This window comes from Crinia signifera, chromosome 3 (assembly GCF_055691185.1).
Source record: "Crinia signifera chromosome 3, ASM5569118v1, whole genome shotgun sequence".
Taxonomy (NCBI): Eukaryota; Metazoa; Chordata; class Amphibia; order Anura; family Myobatrachidae; genus Crinia; species Crinia signifera.
The window spans coordinates 250,290,336-250,309,060 of NC_139219.1; positions in this window are offsets into that span (position 1 = coordinate 250,290,336).

The following is an 18,725-nucleotide window of genomic DNA, read 5'->3' on the forward strand; positions in this document are numbered from 1 at the left end:
ATAGCAGCATAGTAGGTAGAGAAAATAAACTACTAGGTAGGTAGGCAGGCAGGCAGTAGCACTACCAGTGGTCACCACAAAAGGTAGTTATATTACACACCACCAGTAGCTTTATGCAGTGCACCAGCAGAATTTATAATAATTAATTTGGTACTCTTTACCTAGCACGGCGCCCATCGCGGTCATCGCGGGCATTGAATGCACTAAAAAATCGGGTGCGACGCGACCGACGCGATGCCCGCGATTTCCCATTGGGAACAATGTTAAATTTCTCAATTGACCCGATTTTACTGTTCAATGCCTCAATTGACACGATTTTTCCATAGGAAACAATGTTAAATGGCCCACAGAGGCCAAATAGCCACCCTGAAGTGTAAAATGGCCCCCACAATTGTTAACGCCACCCCACGATCAACGTGAACCCGAAGCGTGGCGAGCGGCGGCGGTACGCGTCCTACGACCTTTTCATACCCCCACTATCCACGTCGGCGTGGAGTTGAGAATAGAATAGTGTGGCGAGCGCAGCGAGCCCCGCGAGGGGACGCGGATACCTGTAAAGGCCGCGAAGGGACGCGTTTACCTGTGAAGGTATCCGCGTCCCCTCGCGGGGCTCGCTGCGCTTGCCACGCTTCGGGCTTGGTGGCTCGCTGCGCTCACCACACTATTCTATTCTCAACTCCACTCCGACGTGGATAGTGGGGGTATGAAAAGGTCGTAGGACGCGTACCGCCGCCCCTCGCGGGCTCGCTGCGCTCGCCACGCTTCGGGTTGACGTTGATCGTGGGGTGGCATTAACAATTGTGGGGGGCATTTCACACTTCAGGGTGGCTATTTGGCCTCTGTGGGCCATTTAACATTGTTTCCTATGGAAAAATTGTGTCAATTGAGGCATTGAACAGTAAAATCGGGTCAATTGAGATATTTAACATTGTTCCCTATGGCAAATTGCGGGCATCGCGTCAGTCGCGTCACACCCGATTTTTAGTGCATTCAATGGCCGCGATGCCCGCGATTTTTTTACCTGTGATGCCCACGATCAAAATCGTGGGCGCCGTGCTAGGTAAAGAGTACCATTAATTTTATTATTAGGTACTGCTTGGCAGTGGCACTCAGTGGCACACGTCAGTGCACCAGCAGCATGGAACTATTTTTTACAGTCCCATACAGCACAAGTATTATTTTTTAATTTAATTAGATATAGCAGCCTAGTATGTACTAGGTAGGTACACTAGGTAGGCAGTAGCACTGCCAGTGGCAAAAGTGGATTTAGTAACTAAATAATACTGGCAGATTCAGTGCAGGCAGCACCAGTGGACTATATATAATATACATAGGCGTGCGCACGGGGGGTGCCGGGGGTGCACAGGCACCTCCTAATGCCCGCCGGCACCCCCCACGCGATTGCATGCAAAATGCGCAGCAGCACCGTTACCCGGCAGTGGTCAGGACAGCCTTACTTGCCTGCTGCCTGCCGCTGCCGATCTCAAGCCCGCAGTACACACATAACACGGCGGGGGTGACTAAGTTGGAAGCACAGGCTGGACCGTGGGCTCCATTCAAGTTAGCCCCGCCTATAAACATCACACGCTAGCGTGACGTGATGACATCACAGCGCACACCCGTCCTCGAGTCCTGCCCGCGCTCCCGTCCTCGCTGCTGCCAGCCTGAGTCAGAGAGCAAGCCCAGCACTGGAGCAGCACGCGCCCTGGCAGAGGGAGGCAGTGAAGTGAATGATATCCACGCTGAGCAGGGGCCAGCGTGAGTCGTGACCTGGCTGCCTGCAGTCACAGTGTTCCTCATAGGAGGAAGCAAGCTAGGTTAGGTTTTTATTCATAGGAGAAAAATTAGCAATTAACCCCTTGAGTGGTGGGTTTTGCTGGGGCAGGACAAACCTACTAAGGCAGGTTTGTCCTGCCCCAGCAAAACCCACCACAGATATTAGGAAGCCGCCGCAACACCCCCCCCCCCTCCGCTCCCCCCCTCTCTGCCCGTCCACTGTCCCCGTCCGGCACTTACAGTATGTGGGATAATATGTAATAGGCATTAAGACATGTGTGTGGCATATGATGTAATGGGCATTACATTATAATTTTGCATACTATGTAATGGACATTACGGTGTTTAGTATAATTTGTAATAGGCATTACGGAGTGTAGCATAAAGTTTCATAGGCATTATGGATTGTGACCTAATGTGTAATGGGCATTACGGAGTGTGGCATAATGTGTAATGGGCATTACGGAGTGTGGCATAATGTGTAATGGGCATTATGATGTAAATTTTTGATGTGCGCCTGTCCAAACTGTTTAGTTTGTATTGATGCCCAGTAGGTGGTGATAGACATGCCCAGTAGGCGGTGATAGACATGCCCAGTAGGCGGTGATAGACATGCCCTTCCAATGGTGCACCCCCTAATAAAATGGGCTGCGCACGCCTATGATAATATAATTAATTATTCATATAATATATATTACAGCACAGCACCAGAGGTAGGCCCCAGCACAGAGGAGACAGTAGTACTACAGGTGCACAGTTATACTGTCCTCCTTGCTAGGGAGAGCCCACCCTAAGCAGAGAGGAGAACAGAGTACACAGCAGCACTGAGGGAGACAGCCCCAGCGAATAAAATAATTACAGCACAGCACACCAGAGGTAGACCGCACAGAGGAGACAGTAGTACTACAAGTACACAGTTAGACTACACAGCAGCACTGAGAGACAGCCCCAGCGAATAAAAAATATTGCGTTCAAGGTCAAGCTCAAGTTTAAGCCCCAGCAGCAGCACCAACACACCCTCTCCCAACCCACTACTAGACTGGAGTGAAGATGGCGGGTGCAGCAGCCGCTATTTAAAGCCTCGCGAAATCCGGCGCCAGGAGATGACGTTCTGACCACGCGGACGGACCCGAGTCAGGCGGGTATCTCAGAGCGCTGCTCGGAACCGGGCTCGGAATGATGACGTTCGTGGGGGCTCGGATCTCTGGAATTGGAGTCTGCACATCTCTACTTATAATATAGTCTGGCTGTCAGTGCTTTCTACTTGTTTTAAAGTAAAATTCAGTGTTATTTTATAAATTGGATACAGTTATCTTTGTAGATAAAAACCTACAGTACTTTGTACATCTTACTAGAATGCAGTGTCAGAGCAGCAAGTACTGAGATCACATTTTTATTATAGATTGTCTTTGGCACTGTATGTTTATCCAATCCTCCCATATGTACAAAGCTCTGATTACCAGTGAGAGTCACAATTGTCATTATTTCCAATATAAGTACTTGGAGTGCTGTGACATGCTGAACTCTCTTAGATAAGATCCCTCTGCTGTCTCATGTGGTTATAATACTTCACTTAAAGAAGCTATAACACATTGACATGTTGTATTCTCTAAATAGCATGTTAAGTATCTTTTAGGTATTCATCTGACAGTCAATGTTCTTAGATATCATCCTGCATTTATTATCACCTATTCAATTCATTGATGTAGGGGAAACATACATTTACCAGCCAAAGGCTCATCCAGTATCTTTCAATGGGAGAAGGAGAGGGAGGAGGTAACAGCAAACACAGAAATGAGAGGGACATTCCAAAGCTTCTCTGCTCAATACATCATATACCTGTACCATGCGACTGTGGTTGACATGGTCATAAAACTATCAATCAATATTAGTATTTTAATTAAAATAAAATCCAGGATATATGTTTAATCGTTCATGTCTTCCCATAGCCTGGCACAGCTTATTTTATAATTGGACTGCTGCATTAACTGTAAACAATGTCGATGTGTAGAATTGAGCCATAGTGTCTGGAGAATGTGTTATAATGGGACCTGAAGGACCCACTGGTAATGTTAGGGGGCCCCAAATAATAATTATAAGCCAGAGCTGATTGTGAATGTCCAGCAATCACTAGGGAAGTGGCCATCTCAAAGATTACATAACTGCATACAGAAATGACACATTTTAAGGTAACTACAAATTAATGCAAGGTTCTCAGATGAAACCCTGGAGGTATGTACATATTGCTGACAATAGACTATAAGTAACGGTCCATCTATTAAGCAAAACTTATTATGGGGCTATTTATATACCAATGTAACGCCCAAGCTATATTGGAGATATAACTTCTAGCTTACCCATTGGCAGGACATGCTATGTTTTGTAGCTCAACAACACTACAGTGTTTTAAACTGAAGGCAAACTTCCTTGCAGATTGTACCCAGAGTTATCTGCTTTAGTTTCTCTGGAGAAGCAAAAGTAGCTGGAGTCACCGATGTGTTTATAATGGGTGCACATGGCCCCTGGGTCAAGGTCACCCACACAACCTAAGTAAAAAATCACTGGTAAAATGGCCACCGAGGACATTGTTTGTGACTCATGCATGTGCAATAGGGTCTACCGCACCGTCAGAGAGGAGGGGGCCAAATCAGAGCCTGCACACGTGCCTCCTCCTCTCTTGAAGGCATCTCTGAGTGGATGCCATCCACATGGGAAGCTTGTACTACTGTATGAAGTATATAATTGCAAGTCTGATATTTTAAACTATCTTAAAATATATTTATATTTTAGAAAAACATTAAATTATTATTATTATAATTTTATTTTAAAGCAAGGTCATTTTGATACTTGTCTTAACTAGATTTATCCAGTGGGCCACGGAATGGAATTAATATTATTTATGATAAAATCATGAGATCCAGTAAAAAGATATAGGGGATTATTTTTCATGAATAGCCCCATTGTGTTGATATATAAAGAATCTCAGCGCCACTTGTTTTGATTAACAAAAACCAGCACTTATCAACACTTCAAGGTAATAATAATGGCCCACAATCTTTGAACTGGTTAGCCAGCTTTTTACTTTCAGTAATACTAGACTGGAACAGAATATAAGAAAAGGAATTAAAACTTAGTTAAAATATTAAAAAATCTTATACAAAAAAAGTACTTTATTCAAGTAATCCTTTGATAAAGCGGCCTGGAGCAGCGAAACCGGTCAGGATTTCTGCCTCACCTACCTCACCACATTTACAGGTGAACCACCCTGAGGAAACAGATCCAACTTATCACCCGGAAGGACCACCACCAGCTTTATTTGCCCCCCTTTTTACCCCACCCATTGGATTACAAATATCTCTGCAACAATAGTAGAGGTTGAGGACACAATCCCGCCCACAACATCTGGCGATAGGAGTTGGTGATTCGTGCCATCTTGGGCCACTCCTGGTATCTACATCTTTGTGCCCTCCCTCCATATTGCAGTTTGGGGACTGTACCATCACCATCATTGGACACTCTGGACTTTCCCCACCACCAAGTGGGCACCACCAGTGTCCATCCATCTGGATGTTTGGGACTTCCTGGGTTTAACCCCCATGTGGTTCGGTTCGGTGAGATGATGATTTTAATCGCTTAAGTCTATTATTGTCACTTGTTTTTAGCCTGTATTCTTTGGCTTGAAGTTTTTAGAAAATGTATTAAAACTGTGATAGATCTAATCAATCTCCCATTTTATATTATTATTTTTTGCCAAGTATTGCACACTATTAGCAATCCAATTAGCGCTGCCCACCCCCCCTTTTTTGTCTTTTTGTTTATTCATTTTGCACAGGACTAACTACCCTGTCCCAGGGCAGCAGCTCAGGAATCCAACTCAGGTCAGGCGCACCTGACCCCGAATCACCTAGTGTGATCCGGGTTCACTCTTTTTTCCATTTATTCAAGTAATATAGCAATTTAAAATAAGTTATTTAATTAAAAAGTTAATGTGTTGGTAGAAGTATTGCCATAATCCCTGTCCAGTACCATTTGGAAGCCTACCCTGACAAAAGCTTATGAAACTCACTGCCATTAGGCATAGTGCCAATAGGAAAATGTGCTGATACTATAGGGCAGACCTTTGCCAAATCAAAAGCGTGGCTACCATCCCCATGTTTCTGAATGTTGCCCCTGTCAGCAGCCGTTAAGATTACAGCAACATCAACAGAGGAGGAAGTTAAGGTGTATAGAAGAGATAAATGACAAGAGAGGGGTATCCGGAGAAGTTGCAGGACACGATAAACAGTACAGTATGTGGTGAAGGACAAAGAGGATTTGTGGGTGTTGTGGACAAAATGAAAATGTAGGTGTATTGATAGGTAAAGAAAATGAAACACACAAAAAATAGAGAAGATGATCTTGCCTAAAAAGTGATGTTGGGGAAGCAGGGGGATAGTTTAGTAGGTGATAAGGTCACCAATGGACAGGGGGGAAGAGGTTAGGAAGAGCAGCACATGAATCCAAAGATGTGCATACCAAGTGGAAATAACATATGGTGTAACTACAGAGCCAGATTACCAATGGAACAGATGAAGTTACAGCTCCAGGCTTGCACATAAAAAATACCATCAGTTTGACATCATAATTACAAACAGCCACAAGCTGGCTTCACAGTCGGCTATAACTCATATTCTATTTACACAGAATGATGCACATTTTTGTACTTTTACATATTTAGGGAGACATTGGGGCTTATAGTCTACAGGGTCTAAATGACTATACTGTATGTTACTGGCCCTCTGCATCTCAGAGGGCCTCAGGCCCATAAATCCCATAATTCAGCTCTGTGCATTTATATACAGTAGCATTAGATGTTATGACATGCACAGGAGTAGCTATGTTTCCATTAGCACCCGTATTTTCCCACCAGAGCTTTGCATCCAATGAAGTAAAGGAAATCATGATGACATTGTCTGTCCCCCAACTTTCAGCACCACTGGTGGCTTGTTGAGATCAGGAGGAGCATATGCTCCTCCTGATCTCAACGAGCCACCAGTGGTGCTGAGAGTTGGGGCAAGGGAAAGGTAGTAAATACAAATTACCTGAGCCCATGCTTCTGTAAAACTTTTAAAAAACAAGTAAGTTTATAATGACTGTTGAGTGATTGGCTAATGCACTGTATTACTTGTATATCTCTTTAGAATAGGGTAAAAATCTATACAAAGTGCTACAAAGGGATGTCACTAATGATTATAATACAGTGGCATAACAATAGCTCAGCAGAAAACCGCTGTGGCTTGAAGGTAAGTTTGGGTACCGGGGGTTTGCTTGGGTTATTGCTGCTTTGCTAACTGGATTGGTGCCATCGCCAGGTCTGTTAATGCTCCACGGCTGAACTGCCGGGAGCAGCATTTCTTCCTGTCTACGGTCCTGGAGCTCCTTTGTTGCTATTATAAATGCCCCTCACAAAATGGCTGCTTCCTCACAGCAGACATTTATTGAGGATGGTAGGGGAGGTGGTGGTCTCCTCTTAAGGCATCCTTAATAACTCTCTGCTGTGAGGCAGAGGCCATTTTGCAAGGGACATTTTTTCATTGTATCAATTTGAGCACCGGGACCACTGACAGGTAGATCTGCTGGTCCTGGCTTGCCAGCAGCATAGCGGCAACAGACCTGGTGATGGAAGCTGTCCCATTAGCGGTAAGGGGCCCCAGAGGCAGAGCATGGCTGCTGACTTCGTCAGTGGTGATGTACACCATCTGTACCCCACCGCAGCCATCCACTTGCACTATTTGTGTGGTTCCGCTGCCACAGCCATCTGCTTGGCCTTCTACAGGCTGTGCTGTGCCGCAGAGCAGCCACCACCTGTTCTGCGTGTGGGACCACACATATAGTAGAGGTGGACCGCTGTGACAAAGCACAGATGGTGGCCCGGCGGTACACTGAAGTACTGAATCTGTGCACCCTGGGCAACAAGCATTACCTCTGTATGCAATGAGCATGTGAACTCCCCCTGGCAACGAGCATGTAACTCCCCCAGGGCAATGAGATGTAAACTTCCACGGGCAACCAGCATGCAACTTCCCCTAGGTAATGAGCATGTAATCCCCACTGGCAAAGAGCATGTAATCCCTAGTGGCACTGAGCATGTAATTCCCCATGGTAATGAGCATGAAACTCCTGGCATTCAGCATATAACCCCCTGGCAATGAGCATGTAACACCTGGCATTGAGCAAGAAGTCTCTGGCAATATGCATGTAGCCCCAGGCAATATGTACCAAGGTATCAATATTAATATAAAGTTAATACAGTATATGGCTGCCAGTGAATTGTATATGGTGTGCCATATTTATTCGGGTGCGATATAGCTCACGGAAAATTGACATGAGTTTTTCAAGTTTTTTGGTGTTGACACCTGAGCATGTGGATCCCCAATTAGTGTACCGATGTCCGCGCGCCATGCTTCATGCTGAGTGCTTAGTTCTGCTACTGCTGTGCACTGCACACATTACTATTCATGTTTCAACTATTGCCACGTTGATATGTTTCTTGTGTCAACATTTTGTTCATGTGGACCATGTATGTCGACAATTTGGTGTCGACCTATTGGCTGTCAACCTAGACAATGTGGAGAAAATTTACTAAGATAGGAGTTCCATTTCACATGGGATGTTGCTATGGGCAACCAATCAGAGTCTACTTCTTATTTAAATAGAAATAGAACTCCTACTGCATCTTAGTGAATTCCCCCCTGTCTGTCAACCATCCGGATGCCATTCATTCTGCTGTATGATATTAACAAAACCATAACCAGCATTTAGTGGTTTCAAGTTCATACTTTTGTAACACACAGTAGGATATATTTATATATTCAGATATTAATCTGATGACTGTAGAATGCAAATCTAATCAATCTTTTCCATTTCTAAATAGATATGCAGAACTCAGTGGTTTATGAACATCATCATTACTGCTCTTCAATCATGCTGAAAACATATCTGTTTTCAGCTTTATTTGGACGATTCAAATGAGACTTGTTTTTGACAGCACATACAAAGACAAGCAGAGAAAATGAAGACGAAGTATATTTTTCTTATAATTTGGGTAAGAATCAGTAGGCACCGTACCTGAGCTGTGTTTTTATGAGGTTTTGCTGCCATCTTCTGATAAAACAAATTGTAATGTAACTGCAAAATCCAAATGTGAAATCAATACAATTTAGCTAAATGTAAAGCTATTTTTCAGTGAATATGTAAATATATAGTATAGTACTACAGTATAACCCTTTTAGATCCATCAGCTTAAGGGTTTCAGTAACAGTAATATTGTATTTTCACAGATACAGTAGGGAAAGAAATAACTTTTATCAATCACATCCTCCCCCATCTGCTGGTGTCATAGAGGACAAATAGACTACATTATTTATAGAACGTTTTACCATTTTTACAAGACTTTTAAAAACAAAAATGAAATGATAAGGTGGACAACACACTGTACAGTATACAGTATATACTAACACAGTTCTACAAAGAAAGACAAGCGGTGCCTGATGCACACTCCATAATATTAGGCTCTGCTATCTCATATTGGGCGGGATGTTGTAACATCCGCAGCCCCCCTTCGCCGGGCATCGCATTATTAATGACGGCATATGCTGTTAATAACGCAAGGGACACCTCTTGCGATAAGAGCTGTCCCTTGCGATGCGGTGCCGGCACTGGACTTCCGGGTCTGTGACCTGGGAGTCCATCTGCGCATGCGTAGAGTGACGCGCCGGTCGCAGGGTATGCTGGGAGGGATCCGTGACGGATCCCTCAAACAGTGCTGTGGTAAGCTTTTGCTGGCGATTCCTTCCGCAGCGTTGCCACTGCGGAGGCACAGTACAGCATACAAAAATGTATTTTTACCGCATTTCTGTGATAGAGAATCGCCCCCATTGAGCAATAATTATCAGGTATCCACAGACTGCACCTTGGAACTAAAGACACAATTAAGGGAAATCCTGAAAAATGTGTACATTGTGCTAGTTTTAGGGATGGATTTGGGGAGCGGCTCCCCTTGTGTTGGCGTGGCTGTGTTGCCTTGGGGAGATACACAATAACATTTATTTCGCACTATTTTTTTTTCCACTAATTATACTTTCTATTATTTTCACTTATGTAACACTAATTAATACCTAGCTAATGCTTCTTTCTTATTAACTCACTAATACCTTAGTAATTGACTTGTGTGCTGCACTGAGGTGACTGGCGTTCACTGGCTTTTTTGGGGGTGCTGTGCCCCGGGTTCAAACTTAATATTAGGGACCCACCAGAAAATTTCCGAGGTTACCTTGATACTGTTGGTGGGCTAGTATTTCTTGGCCAACAAATATTCCAAGAACCTCAATTTATTGTTTAATATGAGTGTGCATCTGGCACCGCATGTCTTTCTTTGTAGAACTACAGGACTCAGCATGATAGCACCTCATGATACATGTATATTATTAGGGTGTGCATTTAAAGATCCCTCCCCCATATATACTAACACAGGCCAGCATCCACACTGCACTCAAGTCATTGGGCCAGATGCATTAAGCTTCAAAAGTGACAAAATGGAGAGTGATAAACAGACACCCAATAAGTTCATACCTGCCATGTCACAGACTTGTTTGAAAAATGTCAGGCAGGATCTAAATGGTTAATTGTTTATCACTCTCTATTTTATCACTTTTTAAGTTTAGTGCATCTGGTCCCCTGTCACTGAATACTATAAATATATTAAGGAAGAATTTACAAACTTAGATATCATTATGTTGTAATGGTGATGTGTGTGTTATATGGCAGGATGGTCCTTTTGGTGATCCCTGCTAGGGGAAACTCAATGTACTGTACAAAAACACATCAAACAAATTAAACAAATGAAATGATAACCGATAACGAACGAGACTCCTGCATGCTAACTAGCTATGCGGCCCCCGGCCGTCGGCGTCCAGCTTCTTAGAGGGACAAGTGGCATTCAGCCACACGAGATCAAGCAATAACAAGTCTGTGATGCTCTTAGATGTCCAGAGCTGCACGCATGGATCAGGGATTGCAATTATTCAGGGCCGGTGCAAGGCACCGGAGCGCCCCAGGCGGGGGTGGGGGTGGGCGCCCCGGTGCTCACCCGGTCCACGGAGGAGGTGGAGGAGGGGGGTGAGAGTGTGCGGTGGTCCGGCTACTGTGTTACACAGTAGCCGGGGGAGGAGAGGTGTCGGGCGGCTGCTACACGGAGGGGGGGGGAACGGGTGCCGGGCGTGCGTCAAACCCGGCACAGTAGCCGGGAGAGGGGGGGTGTCAGGCGGCCGCTACACGGAGGGGGAGGAGGGGGGGTGCCGGGGGAGGGGGGGTTGGGAATGCTCTTTTGCGGACTCACCCCAGCCTGGCGTGTCACTCCACGGGGGGCGGCGATGGGCGATGCGGCGGTGACAGCGGTGGAGGGGGGGACAGCTGCTCCAACTTCCGCCCTCCAGTGGCCGGCGCCCTAGGCAAATGCCTAAGGCTGCCTAGTGGTGGCGCCGGCCCTGCAATTATTCCCCATGAACAAGGAATTCCCAGTAAGTGTGGGTCATAAGCTTGCATTGTTAAGTCCCTGCCCTTTGTACACACCACCGGTCGCTACTACAGTTTGGATGGTTTAGTGAGGTTCTCGGATCGACACTGCCGGGGTCAGACATGGCCCTGATGGAGCGAAGAGAAGAAGATCAAAGTTGACTCTCTAGAGCAGGCATTCCCAACCACGGTCCTCAAGGAACACCAACAGTGCTGGTTTTGTAGATATCCAGGCTTGAGCACAGGTGACTTAATTAGTATCTGAGGGATTCTGATTAAACATCTGTGCTGAAGCCTGGATATCACTAAAACCTGCACTGTTGGTGTGCTTTGAGGACTAATGTTGGGAATGCCTGCTCTAGAGGAAGTAAATGTAGCAACAAGGTGAACCTGCGAAAGGACCAATAACGGCTTGCAGCACAACCGCGGGGTCTGCCATGTATGAGAACCTGAGCAGGAAGCCCAGAACGTTCCGGGCTCAGAAAGAATGCAGAAAAGACGAGGCGGCATGGAAGAGACAGGAACTGGACTGAAGGGACGGAGCCGGACCCGGGACACCTGCCCTGAAGTAAGTCTGGCCCCTGAGCTCCTCAGATGCTCCTGATGGCCGGGAGCCTCTTTGCCCCTCCCTGCTACCTGGGGGATGAAGGACATGGAGGGGGGAGGTGGCCGCGGGGTAGTTAACTGTGAGAATTAGTGTGAATAGCAGGATACATTGATCATCTACACTTCGAACGCACCTTGCGGCTTCGGGTTTGCTCCCCTATCGATCATCCGTGCTTGCTCCGGCATACACGTGGTGTGGCTGGGTCCATTGCAGTCGGTTGCCATTTCCCTTCTCTACCAGGGGCAGGGGGCCTGGCAGCCTTTGTCCCCCAAAGGTATGACCCCGCCTCCTCCACCCTTCTTGGGTTGCATCAGGCCGCTCCTCCGGTCACTGCAGGGCTAACGCCGTCAGAGGCGGTGCCGTGCGCATTGGTCGAAGTTACGGAGGTGGATGCAGCAAGGTGACAGGGGGATAGAGAGCACCTCGGGGTCTCCTACCTCTTCCTCTCGCCCTGTGCCACTCCACCAACTGAGACCTGAGATCAGACATGGTGACTCGCTGAATTTAAGCATATTACTAAGCGGAGGAAAATAAACTAACAGAATTCCCCCGGTAATGAGTGAAGAGGTCATTTTGCAGCACAGACGCTGCAGCCCGGGGTGGGGGGGTGGGGTTTGCTGTATCATCAGCAAACCACCCCCCCCCCCGGGCTGCAGCGTCTGTGCTGCAAAATAAAGGTTTCTGTGTGTTCTCAACTGCACTGTGGAATCTGCTAGGCCTCTTATTTTCTGAGGCCCATTGGGATATATGGGCAGAGGGCTTCGATCAGAAGGACTTGGGCCCCCGACCATTGCCGGGGTAGATCCGGTCTCCCGTATGCCACATCTCTCACTCTCGCCGGATGGGCCGGGGATTAGATGATGGGCTCTTCACTCGTTACTGGGCCAATCCGCCTCAGAGTGTAACAATAAAGCAGCCAGTATTTACCCTGCACAGAAACAAAATAACAACCAACTCTAACTCTCTCTGCACATGTTGCATCTGCCCCACCTGCAGTGCACATGGTTTTGTCCATTAAAGAGAGAATTTGCCTTTTCGAGTCAACCAGAATAAGGCGCTATATGCTAGGAATGGCAGTTGGAAGTACAGCATTAAAATTATAACGTTTGTTACCATTCTTACAAACCTTGCGCTGGCATATAACCATCCCTCAGAAACCATTTTATTGTAGAACCATTGATGGATCACTGGTAAATGTTTGCAAAAGAGCACGGCTATGGGGAAACATCAGCAAAAACATCAGAAATGCACTGAAGAAAACATGTCAAGAGATATCTGAACTATTTTTTTTTCATCATATATTTGCATTACTTTTTTTATTCTGTTTAGGTTAGTGTTCATTTATCCTCCATACCACACTTCGCACTTCACTTCAAGCACTTTTTTTTTCTTTTTTTGGACAGCAGTTCTCCTGCAGGGGTCCCCACCCGGCTGCTACAGAGCACAGCCGGCAGTGATTGTGCGGGCAGGGGCAGCAGGCAGAAAATGAGAGACAGCAGCCGCGCAACTCCTGTCAGCAACAGGGCTGCTGAGCCGAGCATTGGCACTATAAAGACAGCGACAGCAAGGTACAGCGGTGTCCCACTGTTAGAAGCAGCAGCTGCAGCACCAGCCCGGGAAGCAGCACAATAAGCTGCTGCTATCCACTAGTAGCAGCTTCAATCTGGCCAGCGGCAAGACTGCCAAGCCGGCCAGCGGGATTACAGAGACAGCGGCAGCATTGTGGAGCAGTGTCCCCTCTGTAGATGTAGCATCTCCAACCTGGTACGCAACACAATGAGCAGCTGATATCCTCTGGTAGCAGCATGAAGCCGGCAGTGTCCTTATTGTCCTAGTAGTAGTGGCTGCTTGGAGTCCCTACCTGGGGAAGGTGGTCTCCATGTGCCCTAGTGCGGAGTGGGTAAGATGTTTATATTATGTGGCAGGTGGATGTATATTACAGGCAGTGTATAAATGTATGTATGCAACTATGCATGTATAGTATTAAGGAGGCAGTATATAAAAGAGGGGCTATGTATGTACATAAGAAAGGCTATGTATATGTGTATGAGTGCGACAGAGTATGTATGTATGTACGTATGTACGTACGTATGTATGGATGTATGGATGGATGAGAGTGGCTGTGTATGCATATATGTATAAGAACAGCAGTGCGAGTATGTATGTAAGAGATTTTTTTCCTCGCTGGTTCCCACCTTTTGTGCTCTCCACTTATGTGTAATGGACACACCCCCTTTTTAATGTGGCCACGACCATTTTCTGGAGTGCACGCACCTTAGGCGCGTGCAGTGGAACGTTACTGTCTTTCCATACCCCCACTTCAAAATTTCCACTTCGACCATTGCTCCATACTATATTTTAATTTTGCAAGCAAATATGCAGATATAATTCTCCTTTCTGACATTTAATCCTCCACTTTTTCTAACAGATATGCCTGATTAGCATTACAAACTGGGACTGATAAAATGAAAAGTACAGCACATCTTCTTCTACACAAATTGACCTAACAATACACCATCTGGTACTTATGTAATATCTGGGCTCCCGTTTTTCTTATGAGACCACGTCCGCTCGCCACGCTTCGGGCACGGTGGCTCGCTGCGCTCGCCACACTATATAAAATCAACTCCATGCGTAGTTGGATAGTAGGGGTATGAAAAAATGGGGTGCATTTAACAGATAATACATAAGTACCCACCATCTTTTGTTGTAAAAAGCAAGATGCTTTTGCCTTAGGAATCGGTCAACTCTTGCAAGGCCCAACAATTCATTTTTCACTTAGATGCATAGGTGAATCTAAGGGGTGGTCCGGGGGTGCACCGGACCACCCATTAGATATATCGCCTATCTTATTGCCGGCTGCTGGAGGAGTGGAGGAAGGGTCGGGTTGTCCTTAGAGAAATCGTGATTTTGCCTTGCGAATCAGCAATCATCACCACTGCTACCAGACCACAAGCTCTTATTGGCTCACGAGGCAGCTTGGCATTTCAAAATAGCTACGGCACGGACCTTTCCTCTGAATCTGACAGCGCACCGCATTATGCCCTGCTGTCAGTGCTTTCTCTGAGGAGAAGCCGACCCTGCTTGCCTGGGGCTGTGGTACGGATGTAGCCAGCAGCGACCGCAGAGGGGAAATGTGTTTACTGTGCCCCTTCTGCTGAAGAAACAACCGCATGGCAAAAAGTCCCCGAAATAGCAGGGACAGCTTTGTTGCTCCCTCTCACCTCTGCAATGAGAAGAGTTGCGTTGAGGGAGCACCAATCCCTACAGGGAAGCTGAGGCGGTGCTGTCATGCTAGCACAAGATGAGGAGAACTGCATAAGTGTGAGTACTATCCATAGGCCAACTTTAGTGACACGCATACAGAACTTTGAGACATACAGTACACAGACTTTCCTAGCTACTTTTACACTACAGTGCAGCCCATTTACTATGAGATTCTCCTTGGGACACCTCATCCCATAAATATTTAAGAAACTTAGTTCATCCAGCTATGGTTTTGTGGGTTGTTTTTTTGTTGGAATTACTTTGTTTGCATAATGTGTTTAAGTGGCACATAATGTGTATAAAAGGTACTACAGCATGGCATAATGTATTATGACGTAATGTGAAAATGGTGCACTCCTGTGATGTAATATGAACAAGGGGTGTTGTAATGTAACAACAGTAAGAAGCAATACTGTGTGATTTAACATGTGTATGGGGTGCTACAGTCATGTAACATAAATAAGGGGCATTACTGCGTGAAACAGGAAGAAGGGAGTAATAGGCTGAAGTTTTGCCTAGGATAATGAGAAACTTCGCACTGGCCCTGATGCCATGCCCCTTTTGTGAGGCCACACCCCCATTTTTTTTTCGCGGTTTTCGTATTGGTTAAACCTGGGACCACCCATTATCATATTTCTAGATTCGCCTATGCTTAGATGTGCAACAACTTAACAAGTATTCACATTATTTCCTGTAACTGGCTATTGAGCAAGTTAGAAAAGACCTCAAAGAAATAAAAAAGGAAATAATACAGTTTCTGAGAGAATTAAGGCAATTGAACTAGGACCCTACCAATGACCTGCTTAGCAGGCTGAATAAAGAGGTTTTAAAAATTCCAGATACACATACTAAAATTAAAGATAGAAAATATATGCGTGTAAAGAAGATTTCTAAAGAGTCAACATTTGGCTTTTCGGTGAATTAGAAGGAAAACATTTCAGAAATGGTGAGCAGATCATTAACAACTGATTCTGGTTGGCGAACAACCACTGCTTTGCAAGACATGTAACGCTGCCCACTGCCCACTGCTCGCTGTATTTCCCCGCAGCACTGCAAATGTATGTTTTGCATAAACATCCATTTTTGCATGCTTGCATGCGGGCCCGAAATAATTTGATGGTTGCCGACCATCAAATGATTTGTATAGATTTTGCTAACCTAAGTCACTCTCTGGTGACTTAGATTAGCTGCGCCCTGCTCCGAGAACAGAGTGTGCAGCTGACATCCGATGAGGCAGGTGGCCGTCCCCGTGCGCATTTCCCAGCGTTTTCCTGGGCGCACACAGAGTTCTTGTGGGTACACCCAGGAAATGCAGGGTGTTTGCATGTGAATGCCCCCTCTCTGCCTCCTGCACCCCCCCCCCCTCCCAACCTATAAGAGCACCTAGGTGACTATGCAAAACTCAGAGGGCACCGGCAGTGAAGACTTGCACCTGTGCCTATTCGCTTATGTGCAGGTCTACACCATTGAATTCCACGTACAAGGGAGTTCGGTATCCAGAATGTACTGTACAAAATTATTAAAATTTCAATACAAAATTCTATTCCATCAGAGGTTTGGGTGATACGGACAAAGAAAAAAGAAACCATATCTTAACACAATTTGTCGAAAGAAACATTTAGGCAGGTATTCAATGCTGTGGGCGAGTGGTGACAGCGATCAGAGCTTCCTGCTCGCTGTCACCACTCACCCTGACAGTATTCAACGCAACACCCCTCATAAGCCAAATTCCCCCTCGCTCCATTTTTTGAGCGAGGGGAAATCAGCGTATGCGGCTCCTGAACCAGCGAGACTCGCGGCTAAATACATGATCCGCGGGTCTCGCTGTTTTGGGGAATTCTCGCCGTCCTCAGACGGCGAGGATTTCCCCGGAGCGTTGAATAGAGAGAGTGGCCGGCGCAGGGATTAAACAGTGAGGATCGCTGGTTTTCTGCAATCCTCGCTGTTTATCCCCCTCGCTGGCCGCTCGCTGCAGCATTAAATACACCCCTAAGTGAGTGCGCCATGGGCATATCATTTATTCAGATCAAATTCAGTTGCCGCTCCTGCATATAGGAAGTCATATGCGCACTTGCCATTTGTTGGTGAAACTGGAGTCATGTGGAAAAATATTTTCTTTCAAAGTATGAAGGCCAATAAGGGGTTTAGGAATGGTACATAGGTGAGACGTATAAATTAGAATGCTAAATAATGTTATATTAGTAAAAAAAAATAAGGTACTAAAAAATGCTGAATTAAGTGTTACAACATGGTGTCCAAAAGCAGCCAGGCCACAGCAACTCCTGGGGCCCTAAACCACATAACTCATCCCTAATTCTGACAAATGTTATACATTTATTAGGACTAATCATATCAAATCAAGTGTGCATCTCCTCCACAGGCTGCTCCAGGGGAGGAGAAAGTAAATGTAGGTAAGTACTGTATGTCATAGGGTCTTTCCCAATATCCAGTCAGTGAATGCTAGAGAGGTAATCTAAACAAAAACACCCATGGTAGGTGGAAGGGGTGCCAATAAAAGCTGAGCTCTTCAAGTGCACAGTGTGCGCAATATACAGTTTATGGAGGAGGGAGTCCTTGTACTGCACACCCTAATAACAATCCTAATGAGAGGCACTATTATTCTGAGGGCAGTATTCAATGACAATACTTGGCATGTGCAGTGAATCCTGTTTAGGATTTGCTGCACAGACGCCGTGTTCCAGAGGGCTGGAGCCTTCGCTGCCAGCCCTCGCTGTCACCGTATTCAACGCTGCAGGGGCTCGCTGCCCCTGACAGTGATTCTTAACCCCTACGGCGGATGCTGCCAGGGGACGGCGGCACGCAGGGAGATGGAAGCCTCCCTGCCTGCACCAGACACTATGGGACAGAAGCAGGGCTCCCGGGGACATAGGCAGCAGAAGCTGCGCCCCGGGAGAGCTAGCAGGCGACGCGGGTAGGGAGTCACTTGCGCTGCTCCCGATCATGCATATGTAATGATCGGGAGCAATGAATATATGAATATCTAATGAGCGGCTCCCGGCCCCCTGCTTTCTGTTATGTGTAAAAAAAGGTTTAAATTACATATATATTCATGTGCTGTAAGCACATGATTAAAAATAGCATGCCCCTTCACATAATAAAATTCCTGATTTTTTTACACCAAATTTAAAAAACAACAACTTTATTTTAAAAGTTCACATTCCAGTTTACCATAAAAAGATGGCGATAGCTACATGGTGACACACAGCGAACATCACTTAGAAAGCAATTTGCCATCTGATCATTGAATACACTCCCTCCTGTCCTTGAATCATTGAATACACTCCCTCCCGTCCTCTTCGCTCCATCGCTGACCGCCGACTGAGCTCTCACCTAATCACCTCCTCCCACTCCCGTGTCCAAGACTTCTCTCGCGCTGCCCCCCTGCACTGGAACAACCTCCCGCCACCCATCAGGCTTTCTGATTCCCTTACCTCCTTCAAGCGCTCCCTCAAAACCCACTTTTTTCGACTAGCCTATCCCTCCTCCTAACCTCTTTTGATCC